The sequence below is a fragment of the Delphinapterus leucas genome, chromosome X (assembly GCF_059928025.1).
Source record: "Delphinapterus leucas isolate spDelLeu-1000000601 "Yukka" chromosome X, BTC_Dleu_Yukka2, whole genome shotgun sequence".
Classification (NCBI taxonomy): domain Eukaryota; kingdom Metazoa; phylum Chordata; class Mammalia; order Artiodactyla; family Monodontidae; genus Delphinapterus; species Delphinapterus leucas.
In genome coordinates, this window is record NC_143150.1 from 57842337 (window position 1) to 57861104 (window position 18768).

The 18768-nt window shown below is 34.7% G+C and overlaps 1 protein-coding gene and 1 non-coding gene across 2 annotated transcripts in view; one reads left to right on the forward strand and one right to left on the reverse strand.

Annotated features, from left to right (window-relative positions):
- The window catches only part of LOC149744253 (dachshund homolog 2-like), a 401383-nt gene that overhangs the window by 12082 nt on the left and 370533 nt on the right, over positions 1-18768 (reverse strand). The gene's annotated exons all lie outside the window — the stretch shown is intronic.
- On the forward strand, positions 1786-1892 carry LOC115802637 (U6 spliceosomal RNA). The gene has a single exon (XR_004023142.2). It is a non-coding gene; the product is annotated as a U6 spliceosomal RNA (small nuclear RNA).

An 18768-nucleotide genomic window follows, 5' to 3' on the forward strand; every position in this document is an offset into this window, starting at 1 on the left:
AAACAACCTAAGTGTCCATCATCGGATGAATGGATAAAGAAGATGTGGCACATATATAGAATGGAATGTTACTCATAAAAAAGAAATGAAATTGAGCTATTTGTAATGAGGTGGATGGACCTAGAATCTGTCATACAGAGTGAAGTAAGTCAGAAAGAGAAAGACAAATACCGTATGCTAACACATATATATGGAATTTAAGAAAAAATAATGTCATGAAGAACCTAGGCGTAAGACAGGAATAAAGACACAGACCTACTAGAGAATGGACTTAAGGATATGGGGCGGGGGAAGGATAAGCTGTGACAAAGTGAGAGAGTGGCATGGACATATATACACTACCAAACTTAAAATAGATAGCTAGTGGGAAGCAGCCGCAAAGCACAGGGAGATCAGCTCGGTGCTTTGTGACCACCTAGAGGGGTGGGATAGGGAGGGTGGGAGGGAGGGAGACGCAAGAGGGAAGAGATATTGGAACATATGTATATGTATAACTGATTCACTGTGTTATAAAGCAGAAACTAACACACCATTGTAAAGCAATTATACTCCAATAAAGCTGTAAAAAAATACGAAATAAATTTTAAAAAAGGGGAGGCGAGGGATGAGGGATTTCCATGAGCAATTGAGACAACACTGGGTTGAAAATAACAAACTTCATATAGCCCGTACTTTATGCCACACACTGTTGTAAGTTCTTTACATATTTATTTATTTAATATTCACAGAAACTTTCAGAGGGAAGTACCAACACTATTTCCATTTTTCAGATAAGGAAACAATCACAGAAACTGAAAAACAGATCTAATGTCACATAGCTAATAAACCTTGAAGTTGGGGTTTAAACTCAGGTACATTGGCTCCAGGCTTCTTTAATGCAGGTAGTTTCAAAGCTTACAATATGTTAATATTTACTGTGATTTTCCAAAAGAGGCAGAGAGCACACTACATTTTCTAAACTTTTTGAATAATGAAACTCATTTTCATGGAATACCTATTCAATATATATTGATATATATCAGGATTTTTCACAGGTTACACAAAGCTAACTACTATCTTGTTGAGTAATCATCAGTTATACTTGTCTTTGGTGATATCCTTTTAAATTAGAAATGTTCCAGGTTTTTATACATAATCACTGACAATCATTAATTATGTTGTTGGTACCATTCAATAGGCCATTTCTTATTTATGAAAATTTGAGGTATGAAAATTCTTCTAATGGTATGTACAACTTCTTGTAAGTTATACACATCCCTGGGTACCTTATTTGAGCATTTTTATAGAGTATTATACAGTAGACCTTTCAAGATAATTTCTAAGTCCTTGCAGCCCTGACCTCCCATTGGTCTGATTTTCAAACCAGCAATGGCACACCCAGCAAATCCCATCATAAGTCTAGGAGAGGGTATGCATTAGATATAGATTAAGGGTGACAAAACACCTCAAATTTCTGACATTAGGACAAGAGTAGCTGTCCCCATAACTAGTTAGTTCAAGAAGGCAGGAATCTAAGAACAGTTACAGCAGCCTCCTTCCAGAGCCCTTCTATCCTCAAGTGCAGGATTTCTTCAAATAGACCAGCCCACCAGATAAGAAACCTACCTGCTAGTCTATGAAATATGGTCTTTCAGATACCTATCAAATTCAATAAGCCAGAGAAATACTTAAAAGCTAACAGTTCATATACCAAAATGAGTTTGAATACTGTTTCACTAGTCAACTTATTTTACTTTTTCTACTTAGTCTCAAAGAGATTTTTGACACTTTATAAAACATATTTAGGTGTTAGCTTCAGTAGCTCATATGTTAAAATTAGAACAAAACAGAGAAAATTACCATGGCCCCTGCACAAGGATAAAATGCAAGTTTGTGGAATGTTCCATATTTTTGATGATAGTTACACAACAATGTGAATGTATTGTACTAAATGCCACTGAACAGTATTGTTACAATTGTAAAGTTTATGCTATGTGCATTTTATCAGAGCAAAAGAAAACATATTTGGTCAAGTCAGTGATCTCTTATAAATCAAAACTGATAACAAGGATATAAAAGAAGAAAAAGATGATTAATTCTGGCATACTACCAAATTTGTGGCTATTTTTCTCCCATAGTTGTTCAAAGAAAGTATTTAAGTTTCATTTCAAGCATGTTAACCAAAATTAATTTCTATTTTGAAATGTGCTTGACTCTATGGTGCCAATAAAAATATATATTATACAATAAAATATATAACATCTGAACTATAACTTTATAGAAACAGACAGTCACAGAAAAAAGTCACATTCTTAGAAGAAAGCTGAAAAAAAATAGTGATCCATTAGCTCAATTTAATTTTGACTAGCAAATCAATAATAACAGTAATCAACTGAAGTGAGGCCTACATTTAGATGATTTGGTATTGCTCTGCAGCAGATATCACCAATTAGTAGAAATGAGAAAGATTAGCATTTACAGAATTAATAGGAGAGAAAGAGAAACAAACCTAGCCAAGTTCAAGTTTATAACAAAAATAATTTGCCTTCAGATACATTCCAGATTGAAAAGGAAATTCAGTTTACTAAATGTATTTTTGAAATATGCATTTCAGGAAATCAGAAGATGTTTAGGAAGATACAGTTTAAGATTTCTCACTAAGGATATTAATATAAAAAAGTGATCAGTGATTTTTGTGGAATTTCATTTTCTCTACATGATTTGTTCTCCTCACTGCAGCTATAAGACTTGTATTCCTGCTGCTTTTTGGAAAACCAGTTTTGCCTGTGTGGAAAACCAGCAATACATTTCAAAATTAGATTGAATAAAATATATTTTGTTTAGATAGCAAATTCAGGAGGAAAACTTCCTACCCGTTTTCCTTTAGAAATAAAATAAATAGGAACTTAGCTTCAAATTACAAATCTATTTTGGTCTAAAATTAAGCTGCAGTGCTAACTTCTGTGTAGCAGCTAGTGACAATTCAAATGTATTTTGTGTTCATTAAAAGGCATTAAACTGCCACTATGAGAATATTAAACATTGATAACAAACCACCTTCCAGAAAGGTTATTGGCTTCTTGAAGATCACTGCCACTCATGGCTTGTAAGTAGTTGGTTTTCCCTTGTATCTGCCATAAGTGCCAGAGAATCAGCTATGAAATGGATTCTCCACTCTTCTAGATAGTAGTTCTCAAACACTGCCATGATCTGTTGCCCATAGAGCTACTAAAATGATTCTTTGTTATTTGTATTCAACATTATGACATTTGCATCATAAATATTTATATACTACTTAAATAAAACCCAAAAAATCCAGCAAAATATCTTGAAACGTTGATTGGTCAGAAAACCCTGCATTTTAAGATAATCTGCATATTTATGATAATCAAGGTGTAATATATAACATCAGGAAATACCTGAGAAAATTGCAAGAAGAGTGCTTGTCTGGCCCAAATTATGATGTAAAAAATACTGTATGAGGAATCAGAAGGTCTGGATATTAAAGCTGGACTTATCTATAGCTAGTTATATGCCTATCTGAGTCACTTTACACTCTCCCAGAATCAATATTCTTGTCTTAAAAATGAGGTTCATGGAAGCAGTCATGATGTCCTTCAATAGGTAAATGGATAAATATAATGTGGTACATCCAGGCAATGGAATATTATTTAGCACTAAAAAAAAATGAGTTAACAAGTCATGAAAAGACATGGAGGAACCTTAAATGCATATCACTAAGTGAAATAAGCCAGTCCTAAAGGTTATATACTGTATGATTCCAACTATATGACATTCTGAAAAAGGCAAAATTACTGAAACAATAAAAATATCAGTGGTTGTCAGGGATGGAGCTAGGGTGGGAGGCAGGGTCCAGGGACAAATAGGGAGAGCACGGAATTTTTAAGGCACTGAAAATACTGTGTAACATCATAATGATGCATATATGTCATTATACATTTGTCCAAACACACAGAATGCACGACACAAAGAATGAACTCTAAGGTATACTATAGACTTCAGATTATAATGTTGGGTCAACGTAGGTTCATCCTTAGTAACAATTGTACCATTCTGCTGAGTGATATTGATAATAGGGGAGAGTATGCATTTGTGGATGTAGGGGGTATATGGGAAATCTCTATACCTTCCTCTCAACTTTATTATAAACCTAAAACTGTTCTAAAAATATTGTCCTTAAAAATATGAGGTTCAATCCACCATTAACTTTCAATGAGTCTACATGGAATAATTACTTCCAAGATAACAATTTATTGACTTGTCATATATTAATTTTATATGTTAATCATGTCTCCCCTATCTAGGCTGCAAGCTCCTTACTTGAAGAAACTATGTATTATTCTTTTTTTGTATTATTCGTAACTTTTTTGCATTCCTTCGTGCCTGACATAGTAGTGGGTAGTTGGTGGTTCCCAGTGAATGACTGCAGAATAACCAATGGGTATTGTGAGGGACACTGCCAGGAGGAAGAAAAAGCTCTACTTTACTTGCCCAACACTAGTAATTGTGCATGGTTTTCTAGTAGTAGGACTATTTTGCATTCTCTCCACAATCACATTCTGCCTGACCTTCCTGCCAAGACATGACAACAAACATAAGAAGTGGGGAAAGAGATGGCTCACTCAAACACTGGAGCTGCCAATATTTCTGTGTTTGTTTTGTTTTACTCTTTAAATAAAGAATGACGATAAAGAATGATGGTGCCATTCTTTATCATCAGCTTATGCTTATGCTTACTGAAGAGGTATATGTCAAGAATCTTAGACATATACAAAATCTTAGTTTTAGAAGGAAAAGAAATGTGCTATATTAAACATAATTATGTGAAAAATTTTGCAACAGAATTAGTCCTATTTGCAATTTAAGAAGCAAATGAAGTTAACCATAGGTGTATTGATGCAAACGTATGAATAAATGTATGGTCACATCTCAGAGGCTTCCATTTGTATAATATTTTAATAAATGTGAATGCTAATTCTTTTAAATCTAAAACTTTAAAGAGATTAATTCTAAAACTCTGGAGAAATATAGACAAAAGAAGAAAGTCTAAATTATGCCCACTTTGATAATAATATTCAATTGTATGTATATGTTCCTACATGTTTTGAAATATATATATATATGTATAGATAGATAGATAGATAACTATGTCTCTATTAGCTATCAGAATGTATAATTACTTGGAGCTACCTGAAACAACCAACAACAACATGAACATTTGCTATATGAGTTACAAGGCACAGTAAATAGGTACCATGAGAACCTGGCTCTTATTCTTGAATCTTCAAAGGACACAAGGTATCTTGCAAGATTATTTTTCAAAGTTTACATTACTTTGCCCCATAAAATGCAGTGTGATAACTCAAGACCTTTGTCATTTTTGAAACATACTAGTCTATTACATTTTTAATAACCAAGTATAATAAAAGATTTTGGTATTGTTATTTCCATATTAAAACTACACTCTCTAAATTTCTAGGACCAGAAAAATCTGGCTGTCAGAGTGTTGACATGGTTAAGCATTCTTCCACAACATATGAAGTTTTACTTTAAATTGAGCTGCCTTTCTTCTGAGAGCAGTATCATTGCCAAGATGGGCAGGGTTTAGGGAATTATGAGGTATTGCCATACAACACTAAAAAAATATCCAGTGGGCATGATTTTCCCCTAAAATTGCCGTGGAGAATATTATCCTCAGTTAAGATACTAAGATGACATAGTTGAACTACAAGCATCCAATATTTCATTATAGCCCAGTAAAATAGATAGTTACAAAGGAGAATTCTGACTCCTATCCATCCTGCTCAAAAGCATCTTTATCTGATCATACACGAGTTATGACACTAGTTAGTTAGTGCTTGGGTGACAGAAAAATAATTTGAAACTAAATAACTAGGCCAGATCATTAATAGAGGACACACACACACACACACACAATAAAAATTATTCTTCACAGAGCTGGGGGTTAATGAATGCCTTATAAGGTGGCACATACTTTCTGATTTCCCGAATTCTGTCACAGTCCTATTAACAATAAATTCAGAGAGAGATACAAACTATTCTTTTTCTGCTTCAACCAATAGCTTGAGGTTGCTAAAGGGGGACACTAACTCAAATGGATCAAATGAAATAGAAACCCTAAAGAAATTTATCTCTTTTATAACCTTTTTTAAGTCAGAATTCCAAACATTTTGGTAATAATGTCTGACCTCAAAACTGCTATAGCTAGAGATAAACAAACACACACAGCTGGGAGATAGATGTGAACAGATTGTTCCAGCAAAATGTTAGGAATACTACACCATGTTGATGATGAGACAAGGAACTCCATCTTTTGCGTCTTGTGAAATTCCATGGCTTTTGTTCCTGTGAATAAGATATTATGTCTGGAACCAATAAATAAGAACAGAATCATCATGCCAGATTCCAGCTCTCCAAACTATGTTCTACTTATTCCCTTTCATTTCAATTTATTTGTGCCTTTTTCTTTGTTACTCTCCTAGGTCTTTGATATTTTTTGGAAAACCATGTTTCCATTAAGAGTGTAGTAATTTGTGCAAACAGATTGTCATAAATAATGGCTTTCTCTAGTTAAAGGTATCATTTCAACATGATCTATACCACCATTCTTCCTGTTGGTGATCCTAGTAATGAAGCCCCTTCAACTTTGTCAAATTACACAACTTTTTAACAAGTTATTACTCTCTATGTTTGTAAGGAACAGAGCCTTAATTTAGTTATATGTGCTGGGGTTTTTTTTTTAACAGCTGCCATGTATCTCAGGAAGACTGATACATTTAAAAAAAGGTTTCCTTTGGCTGGTTGCAATTGAATTGAGAGCATAGGAACTTCAAAAATTTCCACATGAAATAATCAGATTTTATAGACAAAGTGTATTTAACTTTTTAGTTAGAATTCCTGCTACCAGTAATTTCAAACACAGCAGATTTTAAACAGCATTACTACAAACTCATACATTACGAAACTAAAAGGGGTATCTTGATTCCGTAAAAATGAACTAAGAATTTCACAATCACTTTTTAATAGGTCTACATTCCTGCTTAGCTAGATTACTTAAATAACTTCTTAAGTAATCTCCCAGGCTCTAATTCTACCCCACCTCCAGTACATCCCATAATCTATTACTCCTCAGTAATGTTTTCTTGAATAGCATTATTTTCACATCACTCACCCACATTAAAAAATTTTAGTGGTCCACCACTGTCTATAGAATAAAGTCCAGAGTGATATTTGCTGCAGCTGGGGAGGGCTATGTGCTCCAGAGTAGGGATTTGGGCCAAGACTGCCTTATCCACTACAACGTCCTTTCAAAATTGTGACCACACCACTCTTGGTGCTGTAGCCAGGAGTCAGTGCTGTTCCTCTGAGGTGGGAGAGCCAACTTCAGGACACAGGTCCACAAGAGACCTTCCACCTCCACATAATATCAAATGGCAAAAATCTCCCAGAGATCTCCATCTCAAAACCAACATCCACCTTCAGGCAACGACCAGCAAGCTACAGTGATGGACACCCTATGCCAAACAACTAGCAAGACAGGAACACAACCACACCCATTAGCAGAGAGGCTGCCTAAAAACATAATAAGTCCACAGATACCCCAACACACACCACCAGACGTGGACATGCCCACCAGAAAGACAAGATCCAGCCTCATCCACCAGAACACAGGCACTAGTCCCCTCCACCAGAAAGCCTACACAACCCACTGAAACAACTTTAGCCACTGGGGATGGACACCAAAAACAATGGGAACTACGAACCTGCAGCCTGCAAAAAGGAGACCCCAAACATAGTAAGATAAGCAAAATGAGAAGACAGAAAAATACACAGCAGATGAAGGAGCAAGATAAAAACCCACCAGACCTAACAAATGAAGAGGAAATAGGCAGTCTACCTGAAAAAAATTCAGAATAATGACAGTAAAGATGATCCAAAATCTTGGAAATAGAACAGACAAAATGCAAGAAACATTTAACAAGGACTTAGAAGAACTAAAGATGAAACAAGCAACAATGAACAACAAAATAAATGATATGAAAAATACTCTAGAAGAGATCAATAGCAGGATAACTGAGGCAGAAGAAGGGATAAGTGACCTGGAAGATAAAATAGTGGAAATAAATATTGCAGAGCAGAATAAAAAAAAACGAATGAAAATAACTGAGGACAGTCTCAGAGACCTCTGGGACAACATTAAAAACACCAACATTCGAATTTTAGGGGCTCCAGAAGAAGAAGAGAAAAAGAAAGGGACTGAGAAAATATTTGAAGAGATTATATTTGAAAACTTACCTAATATGGGAAAGGAAATAGTTAATCAAGTCCAGGAGGCACAGAGAGTCCCATAAAGGAAAAATCCAAGGAGAAACATGCCAAGACACATATTAATCAAACTGTCAAAAATTAAATACAAAGATAACATATTAAAAGCAGCAAGGGAAAAACAAGAAATAGCACACATTAGGGAATCCCCATAAGGTTAAGAGCTGATGTTTCATCAGAAACTCTGCAAGCCAGAAGGGACAGGCAGGACATATTTAAAGCGATGAAGGAGAAAAATCTACAACCAAGATTACTCTAACCTGCAACGATCTCATTCAGACTTGATGGAGAAAGTAAAATCTTTACAGACAAGCAAAAGCTGAGAGTTCAGCACCACAAAACCAGCTTCACAACACATGCTAAAGAACTTTCTCAAGGCAAGAAACACAAGAGAAGGAAAAGACCTACAATAACAAACCCAAAACAATTAAGAAAATGAGAATAGGAACATACATATTGATAATTACCTTAAATGTAAATGGATTAAATGCTCCCAACAAAACACAGACTGGCTGAATGGATATAAAAACAAGAACCATATATATGCTGTCTACAAGAGACCCACTTCAGACCTAGAGACACATACAGACTGAAAGTGGGAGGATGGAAAAAGATATTCCATGCAAATGGAAACCAAAAGAAAGCTGGCATAGTAATTCTCATATCAGACAAAATAGACTTTAAAATAAAAACGATTAGAATTGACAAAGAAGGACAGTACATAATGATCAAGGGATCAATCCAAAAAGAATATATAACAATTGTAAATATTTATGCATCTAACGTAGGACCACCTCAATACATAAGGCAAATACTAACAGCCATAAAAGGGGAAATCAACAGTAATACATTCATAATAGGGGACTTTAACACCCCACTTTCACCAATGGACAGATCATCCAAAATGAAAATAAACAAGGAAACACGAGCTTTAAATGATACATTAAACAAGATGGACTTAATTTATATTTATAGGACATTCCATCCAAAACCAACAGAACACACATTTTTCTCAAGTGCTCATGGAACATTCTCCAGGATAGATCATATCTTGGGTCACAAATCAAGCCTTGGTAAATTTAAGAAAATTGAACTTGTATCAAGTATCTTTTCCTACCACAACACTATGAGACTAGATATCAATTCCAGGAAAAGATCTGTAAAAAATACAAACACATGGAGGCTAAACAATACACTACTTAATAAAGAAGCAATCACTGAAGAAATCAAAGAGGAAATAAAAAAATACATAGAAACAAATGCCAATGGAGACACAATGATCCAAAACCTATGGGATGCAGCAAAGGCATTTCTAAGAGGGAAATTTATAGCAATACAATCCTACCTTAAGAAACAGGAAACATCTCAAATAAAAAACCTAACCTTGCAGCTAAAGCAATTAGAGAAAGAAGAAAAAAAAAAACCCAAAGTTAGAAGAAGGAAGAAAATCATAAAGATCAGATCAGAAATAAATGATAAAGAAATGAAGGAAACGATAGCAGAGATCAATAAAACTAAAAGCTGATTTTATGAGAAGATAAAAAATATTGATAAACCATTAGCGAGACTCATGAAGAAAAAAAGGGAGAAGACTAAAATCAATAGAATTAGAAATGAAAAAGGAGAAGTAACAACTGACACTGCAGAAATACAAAAGATCGTGAGAGATTACTACAATCAACTCTATGCCAAAAAAATGGACAACCTGGAAGAAATGGAAATATTCTTAGAAATGCACAACCTGCCAAGACTGAATCAGGAAGAAAAAGAAAATATGAGCAGACCAATCACAAGCACTGAAATTGAAACTGTGATTAAAAATCTTCCAACAAACAAAAGCCCAGGAACAGATGGCTTCACAGGCGAATTCTATCAAACATTTAGAGTAGAGCTAACACCTACCCTTCTCAAACTCTTCCAAAATACAGCAGAGGGAGGAACACTCCCAAACTCATTCTACGAGGCCACCATCACCCTGATAACAAAACCAGACAAGGATGTCACAAACAAAGAAAACTACAGGGCAATATCACTGATGAACATAGATGCAAAAATCCTCAACAAAATACTAGCAAATAGAATCCAACAGCACATTAAAAGGATCATATGCCATGATCAAGTGGGGTTTATTCCAGGAATGCAAGGATTCTTCAATACACGCAAATCAATCAACGTGATACACCATTTTAACAATTTGAAGGAGAAAAACCATATGATCATCTCAATAGATGCAGAGAAAGCTTTTGACAAAATTCAACACCCATTTTTGATAAAACCCCTCCAGAAAGTAGGCATAGAGGGAAATTACCTCAACATATTAAAGGCCATATATGACAAACCCACAGGCAACATCATCTTCAATAGTGAAAAACTGAAAGCATTTCCACTAAGATCAGGAACAAGACAAGGTTGCCCACTCTCACCACTCTTATTCAACATAGTTTTGGAAGTTTTAGCCACAGCAATCAGAGAAGGAAAGGAAATAAAAGGAATCCAAATTGGAAAAGAAGAAGTAAAGCTGTCACTGTTTGCAGATGACATGATAATATATAGAGAGAATCCTAAAGATGCTACCGGAAAACTACTAGAGCTAATCAATGAATTTGGTAAAGTAGCAGGATACAAAATTAATGCACAGAAATCTCTGGCATTCCTATACACTAATGATGAAAAATCTGAAAGTGAAATCAAGAAAACACTCCCATTTACCATTGCAACACAAAGAATAAATTATCTAGGAATAAACCTACCTGAGGAGACAAAGACCTATATGCAGAAAATTGTAAGACACTGATGAAAGAAATTAAAGATGATACAAATAGATGGAGAGATATGCCATATTCTTGGATTGGAAGAATCAACACTGTGAAAATGACTATACTACTTAAAGCAATCTACAGATTCTATGCAATCACTATCAAACTACCACTGGCATTTTTCACAGAACTAGAACAAAAAATTTCACAATTTGTATGGAAACAAAAAAGACCCCGAATAGCCAAAGCAATCTTGAGAACGAAAAACGGAGCTGGAGGAATCAGGTTCCCTGACTTCAGACTATACTACAAAGCTACAGTAATCAAGACAGTATGGTACTAGCACAAAAACAGAAATATAGATCAATGGAAAAAGATAGAAAGCCCAGTGATAAACCCATGCACATATGGTCACCTTATCTTTGATAAAGGAGGCAGGAATGTACAGTGGAGAAAGGACAGCCTCTTCAATAAGTGGTGACGGGAAATGTGGACAGGTACATGTAAAAGTATGAGATTATATCACTCCCTAGCACCATACACAAAAATAAGCTCAAAATGGATTAAAGACCTAAATGTAAGGCCAGAAACTATCAAACTCTTAGAGGAAAACATAGGAAGAACACTCTATGACATAAATCACAGCAAGATCCTTTTGGACCCACCTCCTAGAGAAATGGAAATAAAAACAAAAATAAACAAATGGGACCTAATGAAACTTCAAATCTTTTGCACAGCAAAGGAAACCATAAACAAGACCAAAAGACAACCCTCAGAATGGGAGAAAATATTTGCAAATGAAGCAACTGACAAAGGATTAATCTCCAAGATTTACAAGCAGCTCATGCATCTCAATAACAAAAAACAAACAACCCAATCCAAAAATGGGCAGAAGACCTAAATAGACATTTCTCCAAAGGAGATATACAGACTGCCAACCAATACATGAAAGAATGCTCAACATCATTAATCACTAGAGAAATGCAAATCCAAACTACAATGAGATATCATCTCACACCAGTCAGAATGGCCATCATCAAAAAAATCTAGAAAGAATAAATGCTGGAAAGGGTGTGGAGAAAAGGGAACATTCTTGAACTGCTGGTGGGAATGTGAATTGGTACAGCCACTATGGAGAACAGTATGGAGGTTCCTTAAAAAACTACAAATAGAACTACCATATGACTCAGCAATCCCACTACTGGGCATATACCCTGAGAAAACCAAAATTCAAAAAGAGTCATGTACCAAAATGTTCACTGCAGCTCTATTTACAATAGCCCGGAGATGGAAACAACCTAAGTGTCCATCATCGGATGAATGGATAAAGAAGATGTGGCACATATATACAATGGAATATTACTCATCCATAAAAAGAAACGAAATTGAGCTATTTGTAATGAGGTGGATGGACCTAGAGTCTGTCATACAGAGTGAAGTAAGTCAGAAAGAGAAAGACAAATATCATATGCTAACACATATATATGGAATTTAAGAAAAAATGTCATTAAGAACTTAGGGGTAAGACAGGAATAAAGACACAGACCTACTGGAGAACGGACTTGAGGATATGGGGAGGGGGAAGTGTGAGCTGTGACAAAGCGAGAGTGGCATGGACATATATACACTACCAAATGTAAAATAGATAGGTAGTTGGAAGCAGCTGCATAGCAGAGGGAGATCAGCTCGGTGCTTTGTGACCACCTAGAGAGGTGGGATAGAGAGGGTGGGAGGGAGGGAGATGCAAGAGGGAGGAGTTATGGGAACATATGTATATGTATAACTGATTCACTTTGTTATAAAGCAGAAACTAACACACCATTGTAAAGCAATTATACTGCAATAAAGACGTAAAAAAAAAAAAAGTCCAGAACTCTTAATCTGGTATTTACAACCTCCCGCAATCTGCTCCCACGCAACTCTAAAGGTGAAGCTCCACTTTTTTTCCATCATATACTGCACACTCTAACCAGACTGAACACTCTGTTGCCCATACAAACCCAGTGCTAGCTCATCTTCACACCTCTGTAGATTGTCTCTTTTGTCTGGAATGCTTTTATTCCTGTCTTGACAGCTACAGCCTAAACAATCCTTAAGGCACAACTTAAATGCCATCAACTCCAAAACGCTTTAATTCCTATAATTGGAAATAATCCTCTTCTTTGAACATTCCCACGGTACTTTATATAGACACATTTATATAAGCATATTTGTTACTTTCTGCCTTATTATGATTATGTCTATAACTAGGCCTCACTTTCCCACCTAAAAAGAAGGTTGTGAAGGCTACTGCAGGGCATTATGTCTTACTCAGTTTTGTACTCATAGCAGGATATAGAATGTTGTCTTGCTGTAAGCAGTACTTAATAAATGTATGTCTAATGAATTTACCATTCTATGGAAAATGGTTTAGAAAAGGTGTTATAAAGATCTTCAATACTCAGAATGTAGTCATACATACGGGTAAACAATACTCACACACACATACATATACTGACATCAAACACCACTTTTTTCTGTTTAATTCAACTAATCACCATGTGTTGTCATGTCTCTTTTGTCTTTTATATGTTGTGGAAATTTCCTTATAGTTTACTTAATATATGAAAGAAAGAATGAAAAGTACATAACCCTTCCTAGTGGTTTTAAGATATTTTTAAAACAAAGTTTTTATTTAACAAAATCTGTGGAGAAAAAGTATTTTCCTCTGATTAGTCATGTAGTAGCTATGACTGGTGAGGAGAAAATTACATTACAAAAGAGCAGCTACCTGTTATCAAATTACAAGGCATTTTCATCAAAGGACCTAAAAAGGCAGCAGACTGACCAGTTAACATGTTTCTACTAACCTGGGGGGATTTTTTTCCAGTTAATAGCTTCTGAAGAATGCTTCCTTTTGATTCTTGTCTCTGACACAAAAATGATTGTCCCATTTAACCAGTCTTCTATCACATATATCAGAGAATCCTATTTACTCACACACTACTGGAACATTAAAATACAATAGAGTGATTGTCTCTAGAAGAAGAATTTAAAGATTGACATTTTTTTACCCCAAAAGGGGGTTGAGATCAAAAGGTAACTTTAATAGATGTTTGACTAAGGTCATACTCCCAGGAAATGGAACACTGAAGATGAAAGAAAAGAAATAGGTTTGGCTTTTGATCTCAGCCAAATCCATTTGACATTGTTTAGCTTTTATATAATATTTCAGTTTTAGGTGATATCATGACTGAAATGAATTGGCTTTATTCTTGAGGATTTAATAGCTCTGTATTACTTTAGCATTTAACAAAGTTTAGGAAAACAGATTCCTACTTTGTTAGCTGGCATTAAAATAATAGTGGCAAACACGTTTTCTTCATCTATAAGTGCCAATATCATATGATATTCATGATATATTTTCAAAAAACATAAAAGGGAGCTCAAAACCCAAAAGTTTCCTATGGAATGCTCTTCAAAGAAAAGCATCATTGAAGCCACCACAAATTTGTAAATAGCAAAGGGCCTTCTTAATTTTAAGTACACTTGAATGTACATTTTCCATGAGCTGGAAGAGTTTTATTGTTACTTTGTAGCTCATCATTGGACAATGCCAATATAAAAGAAGAACAAAAAGCTAAGCTCACTACTATATGTCAGGCACCATGTAGGAATATTATATACATTATCTTATTTAATCTTCAAAAACTCTCTATGAAAATGCAAGGACTATTATGCCAATAATACAAATGAGGAAAGTGAGAGTAGAAGAAACTAATTAGCTTTGTCAGATCATATAGTGAATAAGTAATAAGGCAGAGCTTTGAACGAAGCTTTATCTAACTCCAAAGTTCTATCATTTCCATGCTGCTCTTTAATTATTAAAATGCTAGAAAAAAGAGTTATTTTTCTTAGTTACATGAATTAATGATTCTTAAAAATACAATAATTTGATAGACTTATATATACCATACAGGCCATTATTTGAGATGTGGGTAAGAGTTATACTATTTAATTTATCAGGCACTTGTCTAGATAATTCATGCCTCCCCAAATTAACTTTTGTCAAAAGCTTACAGATTATCAGCCTGAACATTTAGGATATTGTGTTTTATTTCTTGAATAATCTTAATAATTGTCTTAATGTGCCACTTCTCTTAGCAGGTGCGAGCTGTCTATAAGTATCTACATCTTGTAATGCTTTAAAAGAAAAAAGAATAAGAGATTTCTAAATGACAGCTTCCCATCATCTATCAAAAGACTTTACCCAGTGGATTTTTTTTAAGACAAGGATCACCACAAAGATCAGTGACTCTAAATAGAAGCTTGAGTTTCCAAATTAATATTGAATAGATCAGCAAATGATTTTAGAAGGGAAAACAAAAGTCAATAGAAACATCATATACAACAGCCTCTTTTCAACGGATCTTAAACTTATCAACTTTATTAAAAGACAGACCCATAGTTCCTATGTCACACTAGCCTCTAAAAAGGTGGATGTCAATCAAAAAGATTAAGGACTCTCTGTACTGAAAACTGAAAGCTACCCAGAATTGGAGGTCCCTGCAAATCTACTTGTCTTTGAAAAACATGGGGTAGATTAGGATACCCTCTTTCTCTCCTTTCTTTTATTTTCTTTCTTTGCTTGTCAAAAGATTATTCAGTGCCATTTCTTCCTCTCCTGCACTGCCCCACTCCTCAGTCCTCTACCCTAGCACTTTCACAGTCTGTCTCAATCACAAAGATAAAGCACAGTAGAGAAAATAGCAAAAGAACTTTCTAACTGTTCTCTGGAACAAGTCAAAATATAAACATCCTGAGGATAGAAGGCTCAGATTAAAATACTTTTGAGACTCAGATTTTACAATATGTTTGGCATTCTAGTTTCAAAAGAAAAACAGACCAATATGTCAGGGGATCATTGAGGGTTTTTTTTCAATCCTTCAAGGTAAAAAGCTCTAGCAGGAGGAAGCATGTAAAAGACAGTAAGCATACAATTAACATTTAGTGGTTATCTTCTCTGATGCCTTTTTTATGTGAATGATGGTGAGGAAGCTAGGAGAGGGTGCTATCCATGTTGCCCGTGGAGAAGGAAGAATTATTCTCCATATTTCAAAACAATTAGCCAACTCTAATCCTGAAAGCGACAGGGAACAAAGCACAAGTGACAGTCTCAGCAGTTACTTGATGAGAAGAGGCCATTCAATTTCATGTCCTTTGTCTATGTACAACTTTAAAGGCAACTAGATTTTCCATTTTAAAAGTTATGACGGGGCTACCCTCGTGGCACAGTGGTTGAGAGTCCGCCTGCCGATGCAGGGAACATGGGTTCGTGCCCCGGTCCGGGAGGATTCCACATGCCGTGGAGCGGCTGGGCCGGTGAGCCATGGCCGCTGAGCCTGCGCGTCCGGAGCCTGTGCTCTGCAACGGGAGAGGCCGCAGCAGTGATAAGCCCGTGTACCAAAAAAAAAAAAAAAAAAGTTATGACCATAAAGGAACAGTTAACTGTTGACTGGAATGATTTTACCTTTAGTGCCGAAGGGTAGAGGTGGGGGAAGGGGAAATGAAACATTTCAATCACTGAAGATCTAAATAAAGGAAAATTCAACCACTTTAATTCTATGGATATTTGATTGAATAAGTTTGAAAAGTCATCCTTCAAACAATCATGGTTATGTTTCCCTTATGAGAGTTAAAATTTGCAACCTACGTAAAGCAGTCAGTGAATTAAAAAAAAAAAAATTTTACTTTTGTTGCAATTTTTCTCAATAAAAAAACTAGTCATTAGAAAGCTAGCTACACATATCAAAGATTGAAATAAGTTCATTTGAGTTTAAAATATTTCTTAATGTTAAAATTATGATAAAAATTTGTGACTAGTAAAAACATTTTTATCTTTTTGACTAACATTTAATTGGAATATTTTATATTTCAGCTGCTAGAGCCTTAACAAATAGAACACTATTTCTCCTCACATCTACCTTCCAACTTCATTGCAATTTCTCTGTTTATAATGAATTGGTATTGTATTTAATGCATGCCTCCATTAGCAGAACTCTAAGCATTTTCCGTTTTTAAATGTGATCAAACCATCAGAGTGATTGTAATACAACATTTCATGGTACAGTGACTAAGGCAAAACACTGTATTATCAGTCCAGGCACAACTGATACTGTGTCTTTCTGTTCATTCAGCAATTCACTTGCACAGTTCCTGTGAGGGAAAATGATAGGTGGGTATTATGCAGCATCTCAAATCCTGAGGACCATGGTTTATTTAATAGCAATGCCAGTCAGGATCTATGGCTTGAGGAAGTCTCAAGAGTTTATTGTTAATGCCACAGAGAGCATAGGATGATTTGCAAAACAGTTTATTCCTTATAGGTAGATATTCTTGAGGTAAATAGGTTGATATATCTCACAGGTATTTAGGATACTAGGTTAAAAACCATTTCTCCCATATCCTCGCTTGTCCCTGTTGACTTCAGTAAAAAGAAATTCACACAGAACACTTGCCTGGGGATGCTTTTCTGGTTTTTAGGAATATTTGATTAATGTATAGAAAATAAAATATGACATAGCTCGATTGCCCGAGTCTAAACCATAGATATTCAATTACAACAGACATTGTTTTTTCAAAGGAAATTTTTACATAGAATTATTTTATGCTTTTATGTGGTAGGGTTCCTAGAAGACCTATTCAAACAGGTATTTGACTATTTCAACTTATCTTCCTTTTTTAAAAAAAAATATTTTAGAGATCCTGGTTATACTTGATGATCAAGTTTCTTTCCCAGCATTGATAAATAATTTTCCAGTTGAAGGAAATTCATCTTAGACTCTCAGGTGTATTTTCATAGAAAATTATAAATCGGTATGAATAGCTGGACTGTACGGGAGAAAACACATGACAGAAAATATGAGATTTAAAAAGCTAGAGCTGAACCTAAGTCATCATGAGAGACGATTCTGTGTACATTAAAAAATGAGCAAATAGATGTTGTAAGTAAAGTATAAAACATGGTAGGTAAGCCAATTCAGCTGTGAAATTCCATGTAGCTTATACAAATGAGCAAGTATATATTCTTTCTTCCCAAGTCTGCCAAAACATTCAATTTTAAAAGGTGTATTTATTTCCAAATAACTGAAATATAATTGAGAGTTAGACGAAATACAAGGCAGTTAGTAATAAGAAATCTAATGTAAACTATAAAAAGATAAAACTACTTATAAAAAATCTGAAAGAAAATATTGCCTTTTAACTTTGTGTGTTATCATCTACCTATGTATTTGTCCATTTAAAAGATCAATATTAATAATAGTTTACATCTATATATAGATTCATAGTTTACATAAAACACTCACATATATAACATCATTTAATCATCAGAAAATTTCTACAAAGTAGTCCAATTTAAGCTTAGCACATTTCAACAAGTATATATATTATGCACTATATAAGATATATGTATCCATTTTATATCTCTATGATATCAAATATCATAGAGAAAAACAATCAAAACACAGAAAAGTTTTTATAAAATAATGATGCTTTCTTGCATTTTTCTTTTTTATTCATGATTAACAAAATATAGTAGTACATTTTGCACTGAACCACCAAACACCAAAATAATATTCACTGAGCTCATAAACTGTGTCTGGCAATATGATACCTTTTTAAACAT